The sequence below is a fragment of the Opisthocomus hoazin genome, chromosome 2 (genome assembly GCF_030867145.1).
Source record: "Opisthocomus hoazin isolate bOpiHoa1 chromosome 2, bOpiHoa1.hap1, whole genome shotgun sequence".
NCBI lineage: Eukaryota > Metazoa > Chordata > Aves > Opisthocomiformes > Opisthocomidae > Opisthocomus > Opisthocomus hoazin.
Window position 1 is genome coordinate 91,312,053 of NC_134415.1, and position 6,000 is coordinate 91,318,052.

The window sequence follows — 6,000 nt, forward strand, 5'->3', positions numbered from 1 at the left end:
TGGCCCATATGCTTTTGAAAATGTGTATTGTGAACAGCTTGCTAGTGCTGCCGAGACTGAAGGCACATGCTTCCAGGCAAAGCAGCTTCCCAAAGTAAGATGCAGTTCCTGAAGATTTGCTGTCTAAATACTCCCCTAAATTCAAAGCCTGGGAAGACAGTAGGAACTGAGTGACTGGATCTCCCATGCCGGGTCAGCATAGGACCTCAGAGAGTCTGCCAACCCTTCAAGCCGGTGATTTTATACAGGCAGCTGCATCGTGCCTTCATCCAGATGACTGATGTTTGGGTGAGGTGGGATGGGTGCAGAAGGCAGCCAAGGGGCACTGAGTCTTCTTGTGTTTTCTCTTTGGAAATTGCTCTGTTCTTCAGAAGGGTCGCGTGTCCAGCACCTGTACCAAAGTTAATGGGGAGACTGGGTTGTCTGCTCAGAGGCCTTGCAGCTCTCAGCTGGCTCTGGCTGCCCGTGTACTTGCAGAGCTCACCTGCAGGGCTGTCACTCCGACGTCGTTAGGAGGTTTTTACTGTCGGAACAGACAGAAAGTACACATCTCATTATCACAGGCAGAGATGAAAGCTTGAACCCACTGCTAAGCATGATTTGGGTGAATGTCTGCAGGCCCAGGAACCTGATGGTGAACAGCAATTCCTTGAATATGTGAGTTATCTTTAAAAAAGAAAACCAATCTCGTGGTTGTTATGCCCATGATAATGCAGGGAAGAAGTAGATCCTTTTGCTGTGGTGCTGTGCCCGGCAGTTCAAGCAGCCTTCCCAGCCTGGCTGGGGCATTATGCCACCATTGTGGTCACTCTGCATGCTTGTGCAGAGCTGGGATGGGTGTCCCACATAGCACCGCACCGTGTCGTGGGGACATTCTGTTCAGGGTTCATCTCATCTGACCCTAAGCACCTAATGTAGGCTGAGGTGAACTGCACCCTCTAGGTGCCTCTGACTCTCCTTTAACGATGAAGGGATGATGCCTACACTGTAGGTGTGTAGATGAAGCCCACCCTGGTTACCACTCGTATTTTCCAGGGTTACTTCAGAGAGACTGGCTTGCGTTGCATTTCAGACACTGAGATTTACAAAACTGTTTCTTTGGGGAGGTGCCAGTATCCTGTCTCAGTGTGTAAGACCTGTAGGTGAGTCCCAGCTGGGAACATTTCCTGAATCATGTTCTCTCCCGCTGCACAGTTTCCCCACACCGATCCCTGCAGGATTGTTTTTAACCCTTGCTGTGTAAGTTAGTCTGTCCCACCCTGAAGATGTGACATCGTCTATGGTCTTGATCAGTATCCCACCAGCCTTTACTCAGATTTCAGAGGGAAAGACCTTTGTATCAGTTTTAAAATTCTTGGAAACAGCTTTGTTCTTAGGCTATGTCTTCAGTGCTGGAAGAGTGTTTGCTTACCCCAGGGTAGATCTCTCGCTCTAATACCCCAGTTCAAAGCAGCACAGGTAGCTTTTACTTTGAGATAGGTCTTTCATTCCTCCTGGGATTTGCCTTCATTCATCATATGGAAGTAGAAGCTCTCTTGCCCTCCCCTCCAATGATGTTTCCCAGTGAGATACTGAATTTAGCAACCCCACTGGAAAAATCACCCTTTTTTTTTTTTTTGGCAGAGAAGCTGCAGCTGTAAGTGTTTATAGGAAATAAAGATATCTGATTAGGTTTTTTTTTACATACTAAGCTGCATACCCTCTGGTAACCTTATTATTTGTTATACTGTTGGAGGCTGTGGAAGAATGGAAAGACTGCAGTTTCTCAGCGGCACAGCAAGAGCTGGCCCACCTTCCAAAATACAGAGGTGCTATTGCTGTTCAAAGAGATTTTATTGAAGAAAGTGATACAGCTCGTGACAAAACCAGGCACAGCCTTACAGTAAGGGCTAGTTAGGAGCCTCAGCAAAATGTTGGTGTCATCTGGAGCCATGTTTACCCTTAAGGGACACATTAGAAAAAACAATGGACAATGGGCCGTACTCACAGCTTATGGGAGGAAATAAATGAAAGAAATAAAGCTTACTATGCTTTTGCGAAGCTGACATGAAGACAGCTGACAAAGGTCAGTAAGTTATGGCTTTGCAAATGGTGAAAATATTGATTGTCTTGGCTTGTCACACAAAGTGAAAACACCTATCGTGCGCACCGAGTATGTGAAAAAAATAGGCGATACGGTGATACTTACTGCAGTGAATGGCCATCGATGACTGTGTGAATAACGCGTGATGTACATTGCCTAAGCCAGTCAGTGGATCCCCCTGAGGCAGAGAATATTTTTATGTTGCCTCTTTATACAGTGTGGGATTTGTTCTGAGACTCCAGAACAGAAGATCTGAAGAAGAGTCAGGTCTAGCCACTTTCCTAACCTCACAGGCAGCTCAATTCATTCAGTGCTTCCCTCCTTAGGCTGAAGGATCCTGGAGCAATGAATGTCAGTGGCCAGAAGTACCTGTTCTGGGAAGGGGATGCCCATCTGCCCCCACACACCCTCCCAGAAGTCTGCTGTGACCCAGAGGTCGTTGGAGAGGAGCCTCAGCTCCGCCTGGGGTCTTGGCAAAGCCCATGCATGGAGATGCAGTGGGGGTGACGGGAGCAGGCTGAGGACTCCATCTGCTCCCTGGGACAGGGACCAAAAACTAGAACTCACTCAAGTCAGGCATCTACAGGACTGAGTGGGCTGATCCCTCCCAGTGTTACCAATGACACTGGGATTCCAGTCAGGTTCACCGAGTCTGTGCAACAGGGGTCATGGGCAACAACTTGGGATTATTTACACCACTGTAGTTCTCCAAGTTTACGCTGTGGATTTCTTGGTCTAGCACAGAGAAACATTGCCAAAAAAAAGTACATTCCTACTTCTGGTTAGATAATCCAAGTTTGCTATTTCAATCTGAATTCAATGTGAAAACAAGATGACTTGGGTTTGAGGCAGTGCTTGTATCTCAACTCCAGGTTATACAGAAGCCTGGAGCAGCTCGCTCAGCTTGTTGTGTCTTGTGGGCTGTTTTCAGCCAGACAAATCGGAGCAGCAAACTCTGCTCCGGAAAGCTCTTCAGATCTTCCCAGAAATCAGTCCTTCACACAGAGCTGCGGATGGCTGAGTGGCCGCGCAGTCAGGGCAGTGCCTGCGGCTGGAAGAGCTGCCCGATGTGGCACGGGCGTGGACGCGGGACCCCTGCCAGCCCGAGGAGGACCTGGGGCAGCTTTCCCTCTGGACCCCTGCCGAGGATTTTCAATTTTTATTTCACAGTTTGGACTGCTCTTTGCATTTAGAAAACAAAAGCTTACCCTGTGTTTACAAATGCAGCGCTGAACAGGGTTCAGGTGACCGCTGGGTGAGAGGAGGGCAGCACGGGGTGCACAAAAAGCGCGGTGTCTCAGTGCAAACCTGGCCCTGCCACCAGCCCGACCGAAGAAATGTGCGCTGGCAGTTCCTGCCTGTAGGTGTTACTGACTGACAGATAGCGACGGAGGCAGAAAAATGTCAGTGTTAGGAAAGTCAATATTATTAAGACCTTGCTCCCCTCACTTCCCTGTTCCGAGTAGTTTCTTGAGTATGACCAATTACATTCTTTTTTTATGACCAGTCACAAATGCAGTTTTTATTAGCTCGTTTGCTCAATGATTCAGATGTATAAGCTTTATTTCAGTCTCATTTGAGTCAGAGGAAAGCATACAAGGATTTTTGCTGGCTTAAGTTAGTGGAACTGCCCCTTTGGCTGAATGACAGGGCCCTCGCCTTGCAAAGCAGAGCTCCAGCCCCGCCTCTGACTTTTGCCTGTAAATTAGTTTGTGAAGTGGTGTTTATTGCTACATTGGGAGGTTAAGACAGCCTAATTGTATGTTTGTACAGGAGAAAACATCACGCCAGAGCCTTAAGTAATTATTCTTTCCATGTCCTTTCGCTGTTTAATCTTGACACTGTTCATAGGGGAAAGGAGACAATTTGTCTTCACCCTACAGGCAATTAGCAGTAAAAGCACAGAATGGCTAAAGCAGTATCCACTGAAGTGCCATGGTCCATTCATCAAGATAAGATCCTGAAATAGCGTGCATCTAGAACCTCTCACTGGGAGTTGTTCTGAGCCCACGCCTGATTGCAGCCAAGGGTATCTCCATGATTTATATCCCAGCGAGTGGTTCCAACGTGTGGCAGTGCTCAGCACCTCTCCTCCCACTTTTCCTCTCCAGTGGCCATCTTTTCTCTATGGAAGAGTTACTCTCCAGAGGATCAGTCTTTTTAAAAGGCCATTACTCACTGAAATGTTTTGTCTTTTCTAAACAGCTAAGGTGAATCACGGGGAATTGCCTTTCTTTCCCAAGGACAACATGCTGAATGTAGGTCAGACAAGTAACATCATCTCTGAGTTGGCTACAAGGTATGGCACAACAAAGGTAGTCCTTTGATATGACAGCCATCGTGCTAGAAAGAAGAAATCTCTGTTTGGACCATATCTCATTTATGGAAGTAGTAAATCTCTTAAAACCATCCAGGTCTTGTGCCCCACATTTACATGCAATAAGCTTAAAGAGCCACAATCAGAACCAGGATAAATGACTGACAGCAGTGGAGCTCTGGTTACATACACATGATCTTTATTTGGTTCTGGATATCCAGGATTCAGGTTTCTCAAAAGTGTCTCAAAGTTTGCTTGAAAATGTCTCAACGTTTTCTTGAAATTGTCTCAGTTCAAGTTGTCTCAATGTTTTTCTTGTCCACAAAATATTTCTCTTAAAAGTGCTATGTGAAAACCAGTAGGATCTATCTTCCTTGGGGCCAGCACAACAGGGCCCCAACTAGTTTTTGCTGGATGCTTAAATTTATGCAGTACGAACAAGCTCATGCTCAAATTTTGCTTTCAACTGGCAGGGCAGAAGTTTTCTGGGCTCCTCCCCAAGAGTGATCTAGTCCTATATGTTCTAAGAGGTTAAATTCAGCCCCTGACAGCTGGTACAGGCAATTGCATTGCATCAGGAATGGGCATGAGCCCCAATTTCTATAATAAATGTTACAAGAGGAGACCTACCTAGAAATGATCACTAAATTCTTAGTGTGCTTCTTCATCATCCCAACCCATTTTGGTGGACTAACTGAAACTTTGCTTCATAGATGTGGAGTTTTGATACAGGAAAACTAGACATTTTCAAAGAGGCTTTATTTGCTGGACAGAATAAAAGGGAGGTGCCAAGAACGTTTTAATCAAATGCTCATTGCTGAGAGGATCCAAGAAAAAAACCCCTGGCTGTCCTATTCCTTTCCAAGCCAACAGACCATTTTGAAGGCTTCAGCATCTATCTAGCTATATATACATACACAAGATGTTCTTACACTTCCAACAAAGGATAAGGTGGAGGAGGACTAGTGGTTAGAAAGGCAGGAACAGGATTGCATGTGAGACTGGTCTGGGAAACATGTTAGACTATTCCAAAGCTTTAATTTTGACCTTTCTTCAGAAAAAAAAAAAAAAAAAAAGAGAAAAAAGTGCTTTATGTAAAAACCCTTAGATCTTTAGCTTCTCGGAGAAATGGTCTTTTGCCAAGTAACACAATCACTTAGCTACATTCCATACGTCTCTGTCAGAGGGTATGTCCCAAGCCTGATGTGCTAGTAAAATGGGGAGTGTAAATCTGGATAGGGTGCTCACGCCAAGCTTAGGGATGTGAGAAGACGGGAGACAGGCTTTGAAAGTTTTGTCGCCTTGAAACACACCTAGGAAGGCGGTTGTGGGTGCTGCGGTGTGTGTGGAAGCTCTGCTTCCCATGAACCCCAGGGACAGGAGGAATGATGTCACAATGACGTCATGCTCGTCCCGAGCTCCCCTAATGTTAATCACAGCAGCATCTGCAGCAGGGAAGAATTTCTGGGAGAAAGGTGTCAAAAAAGTGACACTTTCCAACCGTAGCCGGCATGGGGAGTGTCAAGCGGCGGGGCGCTGACGCCGTGTCCCCCGGGGCCTGAACCGTTTCTCTTCTAGGTGTCTGACTGTCAAATGTGCT